Genomic DNA, 18209 nt, shown 5'->3' with positions numbered 1-18209 from the left:
AATTTAGGGGTGGGTGGGGGCAAACACACATTGGCCATTTTATTTATTTTTTACAGTAAAATGAATTTAAGAATGAATGTCTTTGATGAGGTTCAGTAAGTACTACCTGCACCACTGACCTAGACAGTTATGTTGTAGTACAGTACCTCAATGTAAAACTGTAACCCCAAATTGAACACTGCAGTAAAATGCGGTGTGGCATAGAAGATCTACAGTATTTAGGTCAACAGTCAATAGGTCAACACCAAATGGTCGACATGCATTAGATCGACAGGCACAAAAGGTGGCCTACCGCTATTTTCTGTGATCAAACACAAAAATGCAAAATGGAAAGTTGGTACAAAATACTCAAAGAAGTAAAATAAATGGAAAGAGGACTTAGCCTGCGCTCCTTCTGTTGTCACAGATCAATCAGTTCCCATGAATTTTGCTCGATGGTTTATCATGGAACAAAACAAATAAATATATATATAGTGAAGCACAGTTTAATGAGACACACATACATATGTAAACCTGCTGGTTTAGAACTGTTTGGCCACAGTTCTCTAGAATTTGGTAACTATCCACTGCACCTTTTCTACTGGAAGACCTGTTCATTTGTGTTATGCTGCTATTGTGTTTGTCAATACCTGTTTGTGAATTTTAAATTAACTTTTATATATGTATGTGTGTCTCATTAAACTGTGCTTCACTATACATATATTTATGTGTTTTGTTCCATGATAAACCATCAAGCAAAATTCATGGGAACTGATTGATCTGTGACAACAGAAGGAGCGCAGGCTAAGTCCTCTTTCCATTTATTTTACTTCTTTGAGCACTTGTTAAATTGAAAGGATACCTTCAGGAAAATGATCAATGGGGCTGATTGCTAGGCTGCGTTTTCGCACAGCGGGCCATCAGGCCTAAACTGCGCACGCGGATGCACCACAAAGCGCAGGCGCATCGCACGGGTACAAAGCGGAACACCGCTGAGTGATTGGTTTGTGCGAAGGATCCGTTCGCATGCGTGTTCGCAAGAAGATTGACAGGAAGAAGGCGTTTGTGGGTGTCAACTGACCGTTTTCTGGGAATGTTTGGAAAAACGCAGGCATGTCCAAGCTTCTGCAGGTAGGGTTCCCGATGTCAATTCCGGTCCCGGACAGGCTGAAGTGATAGCAGCGGCTGAGTAAGTCCTGGGCTACTCAGAAACTGCACAAAATCTGTTTGTATAGCTCTGCTACACATGCATTCCCACACTTGCAAAGCGAAAATACACTTGTCTATGGGCGGCGACTATGCGAACGCAGGACTGCAAAAAAACCCTAGCGAGCAAACAGGTCTGAATTAGCCCCAATGTCCAGCTGCTGCAGTGCGCACTTATAGATTTCTTTATCTGTCTATTTTTGGTATAAAATACTGTCTGATCCTCCAACTTCAATTCAGGCTTCAAAAATGTAATTTTTTTCAATTCATTTTCCCAATGTATTGATGTTTAACCTTCATTAAGTGGTAAAAAAAAAAAAAAGTCTGCAAAGAAAGAGACTGCACATTTTCAAAGTGACTTTAATTACTGCTTTTCAGATTTAACATTCATTGTTTTTTATTATAATAAGGTATTTGCTTTACAGTATGTGCTAACACGTTACCATTCTGTTATGTCTTTTTAGCTCATTTCAGTATCTCTTTGGCAAAATAACAAGTTAGTTATCATAATTCCAAGATAAATTTCATATTGATACAAATGTTTTTGACAAACGTATATGGGGGTCATTAAGACCCTGCTGCTGTTGTACCGCGCAGCACAGTTTGTCAGTTGCGGCAGGGCATATATATACACATTGTGACCGCATCCATGAAGGATGTGGCTGTGATATGATTGACAGTGGCGGCCGTTTGTGGAAAAGCGATGTGGCATTGGGGGGGCAGGACGAGGCAAACAGGTGTGGATTGGGACCGTTTTCGGGGCAGCTGCGCGACGTCACACACAACCGATTAAAAAAAAAGATGGCACCTGACAGCATCAGGAGCCATCTTTTTTTTCAGGGGTCAACCTTAGATCCGGTGCGTCCGTAATCTAATTGCGGACGCATTGGGGGGGCGGGGGGGGGCGCTCACACATGCTAGGTGGCCTTGCCCTGTGCTGGGCAGCCCCCAGTATGTGCATTCATCTCTGAATAACCTCCAATGTCCCAATGTCATTTTTTGTCTCCTGCTCCTGCACGTGAAACATATACTACAGGAATATCCTAATAATTTAAATACAAAATTTGATTGAGGAGGCCAAATGAAAGTAAAAAGCCTGAGCTTTATGCAGCAGTGCCCTGAAAAGCAATAAGGTCACATATCTCCTGATATTTTATTTTTACTTTGAATAAGCAGCATGAGGGAACTTACTCAACAACTGGAATTTGTTGGAAAATTAAGTAGAGGCTATATCCTCAATTCCTCTCAGTTTAATGCATAGTGCTGCACACTATTACAGCTGCATATCTGCCTCATATTATGAAGCCCAGAATGTATTCCTTTAGAAAAATACCCAAGACAGAAGTCAAATCGTAGAACGTGAACATCTGCGGTTCTCTGTCTCAGCAAATCAATGCGAAAACCCTCCTAGGGCATTTTGCAGGCCAATTTAGAACAAATACAATTCATTTATACAACAGTGTGCGTCCATTTGAGTGGGGCCAGCTGCCAGCATGGCTAAGAAATTCAAACTGAACTGAATCTAACATACCATACTCCGCAAAACCAATTTTGTCTGATAAATGTGTGTCTCTAGGAATCAGAGAAGAGGCCAGCTAGCCAGAAGAGCAATTCTAGACGATAGGGATGAAATATTATTCTTTTGTAACTAAGAAGATGTTGTGAACCCAGATAAAGTGACATAGTTTTATCATTTACGTAACAAATAGACAAGATAACACTATTATATTACACACAGTGGACATAATGGAAAAATAGTATTTTACATAGATAAAATGCATCTCTGTCTTCACAAAAATAAAACCAACTCAAAGACAGTCACTATTAGTTTATTAGTTTTTTTGTATTGTTTTTCAGTAACTCAATGCTGATTTTATTTCTATTTAATATACAGAGTGCCTCTCTGTTCTGACTGCACGTTACTGCACTTTGAAAATACCATTATGCAGACCAAGATTTTCAATCTCATCTCTTTTTAGGGCTTATACATTAAAAATGGAGGCCCAAAAGAATGGGAAATTCTTGTTCTGCACTTGTGGATTGAACTGAGAGGGTGGAATTATAGGGACTAAAAAGCTGTAACAAGTATACTGGACTCTGATTTATGTAGGGCTTTGAATATCAATAAGCAAATCTAGAAATAGTTTACCCATCTTACAAACAATTAGTGAAACAGGGCTCTATTAAGAGAGGAGGGGACCCATGTGCAGTGTCTGTCTAAGCCGCCTCCTCTCTAGCTGCCAGTGCAGAGTAGACTGGTGCTGTGAAAGAGTCTATTGTGTATGCCCAAGGACTGATATCTCTGCATTGAACCATCTAAAAGGAAACATTAGGAATTAATTAAGAACTGAGGCAGCTCCAGAGGTGGGGCTGCAGTGCAGTCCAAAGTTCAAATAGGGGAGCCACACCAACTGCCAATGAGTCAGTTTGGGATGACAGTTGGTGGCAGTTGGTGTGGTTCCCCTATTTAAACTTTGGACTGCACTGCAGCCCCACCTCTGCAACTGATGGCCAGGGGTGTATCTAGGGGTCTGAGCGCCCCTGGCAAAGTCAGGGGCTTGTGCCCCTCCCCCCACACACACATACACATGCATACACATGTTTGAAATAAGGAAGGGGTGTCAAAAAAGGAATGTGGCCTTGTAGGAAAGGGACATGGCCACACAATAGTACTTCCAATTCAAATGATGCCGCATAGTATCACATTACACAGCATAGTAGTGTCCATTACTCAGATTACAACACACAGTAGTGTCTCTTATTCACATTATGCCACACAGTCTCATATCCTCTAACATTTTACACATAAAAATCTGTACAAATTCGAAAAGGGGGCTTGCCCACGGGTGAAGGGGGTGGCCACGCTCCTTTTCCTATACTTTCAATGGGAGTTTAGAGAGCCAAAAATTGGTAGAGACCATAAAAATAAGGTACTGTACCTGCCAAAAAGATACAGTTGGAGGGTTTGCCGTTGTACCCCTATAGAAAACACCGTCTATACAGAGCATATGGGGACTGCAAATACAAACTGGAAATGTGGACCAGTGCTAATAAATATATTTCTAATTTTATATGGGGAATGCAGTCAAACCACATTTGCCATTAGTATATCTGATCCTGCCCATAGGCACACACATACAGTATACACTTACATACATAGTCACAAACAAAACACATACTGTACATATGATATACAGTACAGTCACACATGCAGTAGATACAAATACAGTCACATACATACATAGTTACACACGTATTCACATACATAGTCACATACTAATACACACATAAATACAGTAGGTACTTATACACACACAAACATACATACAGACATAGTCACACACATACATAAATTCAGTCACAGACACACATACACACAGACTATATACTGTAGTGTCCCCCCCCCCTCCCCCCACATTACAGACAGGGTACGCTGACTGCATGTACTTTAGTAGCTCATTGTCCTCTTCTCCCTCTCCTTCATGCTGCTGGCCTGCCTGGCAGTGAGTGCCGTGCTTCCACTCCTTCCACTGCCCTAGCCCAATGCCGGGCAGGGCAGTCTTGTGCCTCAACCCCCCTCCTCCCCATAGTTCGGCTCTGACTGCACCTGGTGACTGACTGTCACTGCCGGCGCCAGTGTCCAGCAGCACAGCTCCTCACTAGTGATCAGACTCAAAGTAAACTACAGATCATAGCAGCCCTTGCTGCCGGGAGCTCCTGGCAACAAGGGCTGCTGGGAGCTGTAGTTTATGTTGAGTCTGATTACAAGCAAGGTGCGGGGCGCTGCCGCCAGACACTGGCGCCGGCACCAACAGACAGTCACCAAGTCTTACAGTACTACTTGGTTCTACCCTCTGGCCATGGATGTCACTGCCAGATGGCGCCCCCTTCTTGCCTGGCACCCCTGGCGAGTGCCATCCTGGCCAATAGGTAGATACAATAGGTAGATACACCCCTGCTGATGGCCATCACAGCACATACGCATTCCAACTGAGATGCATGTGCAGTGAGCCGATAATCGCTCAACTGCATAAAAATAAGGTTTACATCCAACTCTGAATCAAGCTCATAACTAGGAGCTTAAAGCCGGCTCTCCATCATATTTTATGCATAAAGAGGATTGTATATATCAAGCAATCATATGCTATCAATCGTGCATCACAGGCCTTTCATTCTCTCTGTCAATTTGCAAATAAGGCCCAGTTTAAAAAAAAAAATTTTAGTACACAATAAAGAAGTTACCTAAAACAATAGATCACTAAGTATCAGTTAGTGTAAGTTTGTCATCTTTCAAGGCTGGTGTTCTTTGTTATTGCAAATTGAATCATTTATACACTGTATCTACAACACTGGAAACAGCAAGTCAATTATAACATGATAACGTGGACTCACACCGTGCAAAATTTAATGGTTTTATCATAGAAATAAAGTAAAAAACAAATAGTTAAAAACAAATATTTAAATTAAACACAATAGTTATTTATTTATGCTAGGTATCCACATGAATAGAACTAAAATATACACAATAAACAAAGTAAGAAAAACAGTAATTGTTGGATCTCAAACACACCTGCTGCAATATTGAATGTGCATCTTGCAGGTGTTTACAAGATTAAACGTTTAATTACTTGCAACAAGCTCATTTTACACTGTCTGTTTTTCTGTTTCAAAAATAGCAGATTACATTCTACTGGATGTTTACAGTCTACTTTTTAGAAACAAGACTGTGTGTTCTGGGTTCTTATTAAAAAATAAGAACGAGATGACAAATAATGTTATTTGTTGCTTTTAAGATACACTTATTTCCATACATAGGGAGTATTCAATTAGCTGCGATAATGTGATCCGCGATCAGGGCTAAAGTTATCGTACCTATCTTAAAAAAAAAACAGCTTATCGCCGACTGTGCGCTCCCATGTTTCACCACTATTCCAAAATGGTGGAACCAGGATTCGTGCGATAATTCTAGCTGGCAAAACCAGAGACAAGTATAGGAAAAAATTGAGAAATCTGCCTGTACACCCCACAAAAAAGCCAAATTGATATAGGAAAACATTATAGAAGTCTATTAGGGGCCATAATAAAAACTATTTGGTGTAATTAAATTGTGTCAAATAACTGTTACACAGTATGTATTTTTTTAAATGTGAAAAAATTATAGAAAGCACTTTTTTTAGAAAAATATGTTCTCTCTCTAAATAAATATGAGTATACGTATATATTTGAGTCATTTTAGAGGACTTAAAAAAAAGTGGAAACAGACTGATTACTCCCACCTGCAAGTCTAAAAACAATTGTCCCACTCATTAAGCACCCCAATATACTTGTCCCATACCTTGTACCCCAATTTCCATCACTTTGCATTTTTTACCCAAAAAATTACATGTAGCCAATAAAAAATAATTAAAAACATCTTAGTGCTTAATTAGTCATTCAGGGAAGTGTCCCAGGGGTTCTGAATGAAATCCTATATCTTTACCTTAAAATAGGGATTTTGAACTACTAAACACCTGCTCAGAGATGATGAAGAGAAATTTGTGATAAACCCTATGGAGACTTTTTGCCGATAACTTTTTTGCAGCTAATTGGATGCCAAGTTATCGCAAATGTGTAAAAAAGCAGTTTTATTGTGAAACCACATTATCGCAGCTATCTAGATAACCTCCATATCCTCATGTCATTAATTTGTGATTTTCTTTGAAAGATGTTATACCTGTTGCTCAATTATAGTACTTAGTTTTCAATAAGATATTGGCATTACATGTGGCAAAAATAACTTACTGTACAAATGATTTCTAATAATCCAGGTGTTTAGTAGTTAAAAATCCCTATTTTAATGTAAAAATATAGGATTTCTTTCAGTACCCCTGGGACACCTCCCTGAATCACTAACTAAGCACTAAGATGGGCCAGTGGCACTGCAGTGGCAGACAGGATGGCAGATTTATATAATAGGCCCCAAACAGCACATGATGCAAAGAAGAAAAAGAGGTGCAATGAGGTAGCTGGATGGCCAAGCTAAGTGACACAAGTGTGCGGCACAAACGCCTGGCCCATCTAGAAGTGGCACTGCAGTTACAGACAGGATGGCACTTAAAAAACTAGTCCCCAAACAGCACATGATGCAAAGAAGAAAAAGAGGGGCAAGATAGAATTGTCCTTGGGCTCTCCCACCCACCCTTATGTTGCATAAACAGGATATGCACACTTTAACAAACCAATCATTTCAGCAACAGGGTCTGCCACATGACTGTGGCTAAAATGACTGGTTTGTTTGGGCCCCCACCAAAAAAGAAGCAATCAATCTCTCCTTGCACAAACTGGCTCTACAGAGGCAAGATGTCGACCTCATCCTCAACCTCCAATTCCTCACCCCTTTCACTGTACATCCTCCTCCTCACAGAGTATTAATTCGTCCCCACTGGAATCCACCATCACAGGTCCTTGTGTACATTCTGGAGGCAATTGCTGGTAAAGGTCTTCCCGGAGGAATTTATAATTAATTTTGATGAACATCATCTTCTCTACATTTAGTGGAAATAACCTCCTATGCCGATCGCTGACAAGGTTACCGGCTGCACTAAACACTCTTTCGGAGTACACACTGGAGTGGGGCAACTTACTGCAGGTAAAATAAAGCCAGTTTGTGCAAGGGCATCTAAATTGCCTCTTTTTCCTGCCAGTATACATACGGACTGTCTGACAGGCCTACTTGGATGCTGTCACTCATATACTCCTCCGCCATTCTTTCAATGGTGACAGAATCATATGCAGTGACAGTAGACATGTCAGTAATCATTGGCAGGTCCTTCAGTCTGGACCAGATGTCAGATTTCGCTTCTTACTGCCCTGCATCACCGCCAGCGGGTGGGCTAGGAAATCTTATCCTTTTCCTTGCAGCCCCAGTGGCGGGAGAAATTGAAGGACGAGCTGTTGACGGGTCACGTTCCGCTTGAGTTGACAATTTACTAACCAGCAGGTCTTTGCACCTCTGCAGACTTGTGTCTGCTGGAAAGAGAGATACAACGTAGGCTTTAAACCTAGGATCGAGCACGGTGGCCAAAATGTAGTGCTCTGATTTCAACAGATTGACCACCCTTGAATCCTGACAAAGCGAATGAAGGGCTCCATCCACAAGTCCCACATACTTTGCGGAATCGCTCCATCTTAGCTCCTACTTCAATTTATACAGCTGCGTCTGCAAAAGCCTGATGAGGGGAATGACCTGACTTAAGCAGGCAGTGTCTGAACTGACTTTACGTGTGGCAAGTTCAAAGGGTTGGAGAATCTTGCACAAGACGGAAATCATTCTCCACTGTGCTTGAGTCAGGTGCATTACCCCTCCTTTGCCTATATCGTAGGTGGATATATAGGCTTGAATGGCCTTTGCTGCTCCTCCATCCTCTGAAGCATATATAGTGTTGAATTCCACCTCATTACCACCTCTTGCTTCAGTTGATGGCAGGGCAGGTTCACGAGTGTTTGCTGGTGCTCCAGTCTTCTGCACGCAGTGGCAGAATGTTGAAAGTGGCTCACAATTTTTCGGGTCACCGACAGCATCTCCTGAACACCCCTGTCATTTTTCAAAAAATTCTGCATAACCAAATTAATTGTTTGTGCTAAACATGGGACATGCTGGAATTTGCGCAGATGTAATGCACGCACAATATTGGTGGTGTTGTCCGATATCACAAATCCTCAGGAGAGTCCAATTGGGGTAAGTCATTCTGCAATGTTGTTCCTCAGATTCTGTAAGAGGTTGTCAGCTGTGTGCCTCTTACAGAAAGCGGTGATACATAGTGTAGCCTGCCTTGAAACGAGTTGGCGTTTGTGAGATGCTGCTACTGGTGCCGCTGCTGTTGTTGCTGCGGGAGGCCATACATCTACCCAGTGGGCTGTTACAGTCATATAGTCCTTAGTCTGCCTTGTTCCACTTGTCCACATGTCCGTGGTTAAGTGGACACTGGATACAACTGCATTTTGTAGGACACTGGTGACTCTTTTTCTGACGTCTGTGTACAGTCTCTGTATCGCCTGCCTAGAGAAGTGGAACCTAGATGGGATTTGATACCGGTGACACAGTACCTCAAATAATTCTTTAACTCCCACTGAACTAATGACGGATACCGGACGCACGTCTAACACCAACATAGCTGTCAAGTCCTCAGTTATCCGCTTTTCAAAAGGATATCTGCTGTTATATTTCATCTTCCTCACAAAGGACTGTTGGACAGTCAATTGCTTACTGGAAGTAGTCCAAGTGGTCTTCTGACTTCCCCTCTGGGATGACGATCGACTCCCAGCAACAACAACAGCAGCGGCAGCAACAGCAGGCGTACCACTCAAGGATCCTCAGGAGGAATCCCAGTTAGGAGAGGACTCCTCAGTCTTGACAGTGACATGGCCTGCAGGACTACTGAGGAGAAAGTTGACGTTGAGGGAGTTGGTGGTGTGGCTTGCAGGAGCTTGGGTGCAGGAGGAAGAAGGGATTTAGGTGTCAGTGGACTGCTTACGCTATTATCCAAAGTTTCACATCTTGACACTGACTTATGATGAATGCGCTGCAGGTGACGTATAAGGGAAGATGTTCCTAGGTGGTTAACAGCCTTACCCCTACTTATTACAGATTTATAGAGGCAACAGATGGCTTGACACCTGTTGTCTGGATTTTTAGAGAAATAATTCCACACTGAAGAGGTGGCTTTTTTGGTAGTTTGCACAGGCATCACAATGGTCTTCTTCATCCCACAGACAACAGGTGTCTCCCCCTGTGGCTGACTTAAACCACATCACCATCAGAATCCTCATCGTCAACTTCCCCCTCAGCACCAGCAACACCCATATCCTCATAGTGGTGTACTTCAACAGTGACATCTTTAATTTCAATATTAGGAACTGTACTGTGGGTGCGCCTTCCAGCACTTTTAGGGGGTGTGCAAATGGTGGAAGGAGCCACCTCTTCCTGTCCAGTGTTGGGAAGGTCAAGCATCGCAACTGCCAACGCACTTGTACTCTCCTTCTCAGAACGCACAGTTCTTTTCTGTGCTTTTTCCAGCTTACATTTTTACATTTTTCTAGCGGTAGGATGAGGGCTTCCATCGTCATGTGAAGCTGAACCATTAGCCATGAACATAGACCAGGGCCTCAGCCGTTCCTTGCCACTCTGTGTTGTAAATGGCATATTGGCAAGTTTACGTTTCTCCTCAGATGATTTAAATTTCTTTTTTGGGTCTTTTTACTGAACTTTGGCTTTTTGGATTTTACATGCCCTCTACTATCACATTGGGCATCGGCTTTGGCAGACGATGTTGATGGCATGACATCATCTATGTCATGGCTAGTGGCAGCAGCTTCAGCACTAGGAGGAAGTGGTTCTTGATCTTTCCCTATCTTATCCTCCAAATTTTTGTTCTCCATTATTTTTTTGGAGTTATAGAAGACAATATATGGCACAGGAATGACTGGAATGACTGATGGCCAGGACACTACCACTGGTCTGATGCAGCACAACAACACAACACTGTAAGGGACTTGTTGTTGTTGTTGTTATTAATATTATACGGCAGCAGTGGATATATAGCAGCAGCGTATACCACTGTGACTGCCTCGTCACTGGAATGACTGATGGCCAGGACACTACCACTGGTCTGATTCAGCCCAACACAACAACACTGTAAGGGACTTGTTGTTGTTATTATTATTATTATTATTATATGGCAGCAGTGGACATATACCAGCAGCGTATACCACTGCGACTGCCTCGTCACTGGAATGACTGATGTCCAGGACACTACCACTGGTCTGATGCAGCACAACACAGCAACACTGTAAGGGCCTTGTTCTTGTTATTATTATTATAATACGGCAGCAGTGGACATATAGCAGCAGCGTATACCACTGTGACTACCTGGTCACTGGAATGACTGATAGCCAGGACACTACCACTGGTCTGATGAAGCACAACACAACAACACTGTAAGGGACTTGTTGTTATTATTATTATTATTATTATTATTATTATATGGCAGCAGTGGACATATACCAGCAGCGTATACCACTGCGACTGCCTCGTCACTGGAATGACTGATGGCCAGGACACTACCACTGGTCTGATGTAGAACAACACAGCAACACTGTAAGGGACTTGTTGTTGTTGTTGTTATTATTATGATACGGCAGCAGTGGACATATACCAGCAGCGTATACCACTGCGACTGCCTCGTCACTGGAATGACTGATGGCCAGGACACTACCACTGGTCTGATGCAGCACAACACAACAACACTGTAAGGGACTTGTTGTTGTTTTTATTATTATACAGCAGCAGTGGACATATAGCAGCAGCGTATACCACTTTGACTGCCTGGTCACTGGAATGACTGATGGCCAGGACACTACCACTGGTCTGATGCAGCACAACACAACAACACTGTAAGTGACTTGTTGTTGTTGTTGTTATTATTATTATTATTATTATTATTATATGGCAGCAGTGGACATATACCAGCAGCGTATACCACTGTGACTGCCTCGTCACTGGAATGAGTGATGGCCAGGACACTACCACTAGTCTGATGCAGCACAACACAGCAACACTGTAAGGACTTGTTGTTGTTGTTATTATTATTATTATACGGCAGAAGTGGACATATAGCAGCAGCGTATACCACTGTGAATGCCTCATCACTGGAATGACTGATGGCCAGGACACTACCACTGGTCTGATGCAGCACAACACGACAACACTGTAAGGGACTTGTTGTTGTTGTTGTTATTATTATTATTATTATTATACGGCAGCAGTAGACATATAGCAGCAGCGTATACCACTGTGACTGCCTTGTCAGTGGAATGATTGATGGCCAGGACACTACCACTGCTCTGATGCAGCACAACACAACAACACTGTAATTGACTTGTTTTTGCTATTATTATCATACGGCAGCAGTGGACATATAGCAGCAGCATATACCTCTTTGACTGCCTCTTCACTGGAATCACTGATGGCCAGGACACTACCACTGGTCTGATGCAGCACAACACAACAACACTGTAAGGGACTTGTTGTTGTTGTTATTATTATTGTACAGCAGCAGTGGACATATAGCAGCATCATATACCACTGTGACTGCCTCATCCCTGGAATGACTGATGGCCAGAACACTACCACTGCTCTGATGCAGCACAACACAACAACACTGTAAGGGACTTGTTGTTGTTATTATTATTATATGGCAGCAGTGGACATATAGCAGCAGCGTATACCACTGTGACTGCCTCGTCACTGGAATGACTGATGTCCAGGACACTACCACTGGTCTGATGCAGGACAACACAGCACCACTGAAAGAGACTTATACAGCTACACTGGATATATGGCAGTAGAGGACACCACCACTGTGACTGGTCACTGGACTTATGCACAAGATACATCCCCTGGTCTAATGCAGGACAACACAGCACCACTGAAAGGGACTATTACAGCTACTTTGGATATATGGCAGTAGAGGACACCACCACTGTGACTGGTCCCTGGACTGATGCTGCACAATAGAGACACTACCCCTGGTCTGATGCAAGACAACACAGCAAAAATGCAAGGGACTTATACAGCAGCAAGCTGCACTGGGGACATATAGCAACAGAGGACACCAACACTGTGACTGGCTGGACTGATGCAACACAATACACTGACTACACTGGACTGGACTGAGCAGCACAACACAGCACAAGACTCGCCACCCCACTTTCCCGCCCAAACAGACACTGAGGACACGTCCTCTCAATACACTCTCCGAGACTGGAGTGAAAATGACCGTTATGCGTGGCTCCTTATATGGAATCCAAATCAAGCGAAAATCCGACAGCAGGATGATAACATTTTGCCTCGTTCGGGTTTCCGAGTCAGGCAGGAAAATCCGAGCCTGACTCGGAACCAGGCTCAGAGTGTGAAGTCCGGTAGGGTTCAGTTCTCTGAGAAACCTAGAAAGTGTCAGTTATGTAACTTATTTACTAAGCCTCGGATGGAGATAAAGTGCACGGAGATAAAGTACCAGCCAATCAACTCCTAACTGTCATTTTTCAAACTCAGGCTGTGACATGTCAGTTAGGTTGTTATTGGCTGAGACTTTATCTCCGTGAACTTTATCTCCATCCAAGGCTTAGTAAATAGAGCCTATAATCATGTGTAGCAGACATATGTAATTGAGCAATATAGTTGTTTATCTCTGTTTTGTATCTCATAGAAATGTTATTATACTTGTATTATACAAGAGCAGTCCTGCTATACTCCTTAGTGGTAATGATATTGATGTTATATTGGGATTGGTAGTTTCATTTAACTAGTTGGAGGGTGCATGTGCCATGTCTGCATGTGCCATATATGGGATTACATGCCCTGACTGAGTATAAGTGCTTGTAGCTTGAACATCTCTATAGGGCATATTTATCATTCAATACTTGAGGGATATACCACCGAAGCAGCCGTTTTCAGGGATACTCACAAATAACAAGGATCCCTCGGATGTACCATGGGAATATCACAGCAGATAACTCGGATACCTGCAGTGGTCTTTCCATTTGTTACCACAAATGCAGATCCCATAGGTTTGTATGGGGGCTGCTGTGCTGTCAGATTTACCAAGCTTCAAAATATGAACCTTGGCCTTGATAGCTAACTACATCTTCAGATAGGTTTAGACTATAGTAGCATATGGCTAGGGTGTTGAAGGAGCTTTAAAAGAACACGAGGACGCCTACCTGCCCAAATAAAATTAGAAGAATAGGTTTACTGGGATTTTATGACATATACGTGGGGGGGAATTGGGAGAGTTTGAAAGAGGTAGAGGAGCCTAGGAAGCATGTTCCTCTTTAACAAATTCACCCTACCAATCCAGGATATACAGTGGGAGGACCAAGATTGTAGATTCAACTTAATTTGAGAGAGAATGTGGGGGTAATTAGTTTGAAATGGTTAATGTCTACAGGGTGACAAAAAGACCTAGATAATTAATAATCTGTGTGTGCCAGCAAATAGGGTAATCCCTTCGAGGATAATTTTACTGAGTTATGAATATAGAAGCCTACAGTATGACCTCTGTTTTACAAGTGTTAATCTTAATATGCCAAATGTGTTTTCTATGTCAAGTGCTAGGATGAGCGAGGGGAGTTTCTGAGCATGTATAGAAGGGACCACATCTGTAGTCCTCCTAGTTTTATCTGGAGCCTGTCTAACATAGATCACTTTAGTCTCTTTATAAGCCTGTACATTTAAATCTGATGGATCATCAAGTACTTTAGTATATGTTTCTGTTAAAATTTTTCTTGCTTTTTCCAAATTTTGCTGCATTACTGTTAGGGTCTCCTGCCCTGTGCTGCCACGTCGTCATGGCAACCGGGAGACAAGTGCTAGCGGAGTAACCTGAGCGCAGCTGATACTCCGGTTCGGGTCTTTTGCTGTGCAGTGGTTATAGGCTCTGTGCACGGCAGGGAATCCGGTGCTAGTTTTTGTGCTCACAGTCTGTGAGGTCTGAGTGGGGCGTGGACAGCACCTGCTTTATAAGGCCTCTTCTCAGGTTAAGCAGATGCTGCTGAATCTTTGTTGGTTAGTCAGTTCCTGAAAGTTAGCCAGTACTGTGTAGCTTTGTATTTGTTTGTTGCTTACTGCAAATAGGCCTGGGGATTTGGTATTACACCCTGCCAATCCAGACCTAGCAGTAAGACTGGAGTCAGTCGTTTAGCTTGCTGGGGTTCTGTTACTACTCTGTGAACTTAGCAAGTTTGCGGCTGTATTCTAAGACTTGCCTGTCTAATCCTGTCTCACTGTGCTAGGTGTCAGGGGTCAGTTTAGTGGCAGTAAGCTGAACCTGTGCACTGCAAGTGAGAATTAGGATTGTGGAGACTCTCCTTGTGTCTATCATTCCATCTCTGACCAAGGAGTTTACTGCCACACCCGTTGGTAACCCTTTAGGGTTTTGCTGTTGCCCTTAGCAACAGCATTTCGGGTTCTCTACGTATTAAAACACAACATCTTGCTTTTTCCATCTGAGCATTACTAATACAAGGGAGACACCCAGTTCCTTAGCCTCTGGGCTTCTCTGTTCACTTTGTGTGTATTTTGTTACCCTATCACCTTCTGTGTACGTAATGTCATATTCCCCAGTCTGTCTGTGAGTCCATTTGTTTTGCATACCTATCCGTTCAGACACCAGTACATTCCTGCAGGCACTGGTGTGCATAACAGTCCAAACACCAGTACATTCCTGCAGGCACTGGAGTGCATAACAGTTCTGACACCAGTACTTTCCTGCAGGCACTGGTGTGCATAACATATTCAGCAGCCTAATACTCCTGTTGAAATTTTGTGGGAATATGGAGCATACCCCTCAAAATACGTTGCAACAGGTGGTCGATCAGGTGCAGGTCCTGACTCGACAATTTAATGATTTGTCCATTAAAATGCACACCTCCCAGGCTGCTGGCGGAGCTCCCGCAGCAGCAGCACCTGCAGGGGTTAAGGAGCCGAAAGTAAATCTCCCGGATCGTTTTTCTGGAGATCGCTCGCAGTTCTTTTGTTTCAAGGAGAGCTGCAAGCTATACTTCCGGCTTAGGCCTCAGTCTTCTGGGTCGGAGATTCAGCGGGTGGGCATAGTGATTTCCTTGCTACAAGGAGACCCACAGGTCTGGGCATATGGGTTGCAGCCTGACTGTCCGTCGCTTAAAAGTGTTGATGCTTTTTTTACGGCACTGGGCATGTTGTATGATGACCCTGACAAGACGGCCTCAGCCGAGGCTCAGGTTTCGATCCTTAAGCAAGGGCGAAGGCCAGTTGAGGTTTACTGTACGGAGTTTCGGAGGTTGGCCCATGATACCCAGTGGAATGACCCAGCCCTGAGACACCAGTACCGAAGAGGTCTTTCTAACCAGATAAAGGACCAACTGGTACAATATCCCTTGCCTGATAGCTTGGATCAGCTCATGCAGTTATCCATCCGGGTGGATAGACGGCTGAGAGAGCGTAGGCTTGAAAGGGAGACTGAGATTTCCTTCTTTCCCAAGGGAACCTCAGACTCTGAGGAATTTTCCGAGGAGCCTATGCATATTGGGGCTACCCGCCTCTCCTCGCGTGAGAAGACGCGGAGGAGACAGCAGGGGTTGTGTTTGTACTGTGGGAATAAAGGTCATGTAGTAGTATCATGCCCAGAAAAGCCAGAAAACTTCAGGGCCTGAGGGTGATGGGAAATATCCTGTCAGGCCAGAAGTCAGAATTTCCCAAGAAGACTTTTATCATTCCGGTGACCTTGAAGATCCTCGGTCAAACTGTCAAGACTGAGGCCTTTGTGGACAGTGGGGCCGACGGGGTTTTTATGGACCGCCAATTCGCCCTGAAACACTCTGTTCCCTTAGTACCCTTGGCATCGGAAATTGAGATTTGTGGGTTAAACGGGGAACCATTATCCCAAGGTAAAATTACCTCTTGCACTAGCCAGATTTCTTTGTTTATTGGAGCCACACACTCTGAAAAATTGTCCTTTTATGTGACTGTCTGTACTTTTGCCCCATTGGTGTTGGGGTTACCCTGGTTAAGGTACCACAATCCTCAATTTGACTGGGTCTCTGGGGAGATTCTTAGTTGGGGTACTGATTGTTTCAGGAGTTGCTTGAGCCTTCCAGTCAGGCTCTCGCAGCTAAGTTTGCCAGGATTGCCAGGGTGTTATGCAGATTTTGCGGACGTGTTCTCCAAAAAAGTTGCAGAGGTACTACCTCCCCATCGCCCCTATGACTGTGCCATTGATTTGTTGCCAAATGCTAAGCTTCCCAAGAGCAGGTTGTACTCCCTGTCACGTCCTGAGACTCAGGCTATGGCAGAGTACATTCAGGAGAACTTGGCTAAGGGATTTATCAGACCTTCACAGTCTCCAGTTGGGTCGGGATTCTTCTTCGTGGGTAAAAAGGACGGTTCATTGCGACCCTGCATCGACTTCAGGGAATTGAACCGTATCACGATTAAAAACTCATACCCACTGCCTCTCATTTCGGTCTTGTTTGACCAGCTTCGTACTGCCACCATTTTTTCTAAGATTGACCTACGCGGTGCGTACAATCTAATCTGAATAAGAGAGGGGGATGAATGGAAGACTGCCTTTAATACCCACTCAGGGCATTATGAATATTTGGTGATGCCTTTTGGGCTCTGTAATGCCCCGGCAGTCTTCCAGGATTTCATGAATGATGTGCTCAGGGAATATTTGGATAGATTCTTAGTTGTATACTTAGATGACATCCTAATCTTCTCCCATTCCCTGGAGGAACATCGGAAGCATGTATGCTTAGTCCTCCAGAAACTCAGAGACCACCGGCTTAGGGCGAAGCTGGAGAAGTGCGAATTTGAAGTTCAGCAAATCGCATTTCTAGGATATATTATCTCCCCAGAAGGTTTCCAAATGGAGGGTTCCAAGGTACAGGCAGTCCTGGATTGGGTGCAGCCCACTAGTTTGAAGGCGCTTCAGCGTTTCCTGGGTTTTGCAAATTTTTATAGACGATTTATCGCTGGATTTTCGTCTATAGTGGCGCCCTTGGTGGCACTCACTAAGAAAGGGGCGGATGTTGCTCACTGGTCTTGTGAGGCTAAAGCGGCTTTTGCCCGTCTCAAAAGGGCATTTGTTTCGGCCAAGGTGCTGCGACACCCAGATCCAGAGCGTCCTTTTGTGGTGGAGGTGGATGCCTCTGAGATGGGTATTGGGGCAGTGCTTTCTCAGATGGGAGTGTCTGATAATCGCCTTCATCCCTGTGCTTACTTTTCCCGTAAATTTTCGCCTGCCGAGATGAATTATGACGTGGGTAACCGGGAATTGTTGGCTATTAAGGATGCACTCGAGGAGTGGAGACACTGGCTTGAGGGGGCTAAGTTTGTGGTCTCAATTCTCACTGACCATAAGAATCTGGCATATTTAGAGTCAGCGAAGCGTCTCAATGCCAGGCAGGCACGATGGGCTTTGTTTTTTGCTCGCTTTAATTTTTTGATA

Source organism: Pseudophryne corroboree, chromosome 4 (genome assembly GCF_028390025.1).
Source record: "Pseudophryne corroboree isolate aPseCor3 chromosome 4, aPseCor3.hap2, whole genome shotgun sequence".
Lineage (NCBI taxonomy): Eukaryota > Metazoa > Chordata > Amphibia > Anura > Myobatrachidae > Pseudophryne > Pseudophryne corroboree.
Note: the sequence above shows the minus strand (reverse complement) of the source record.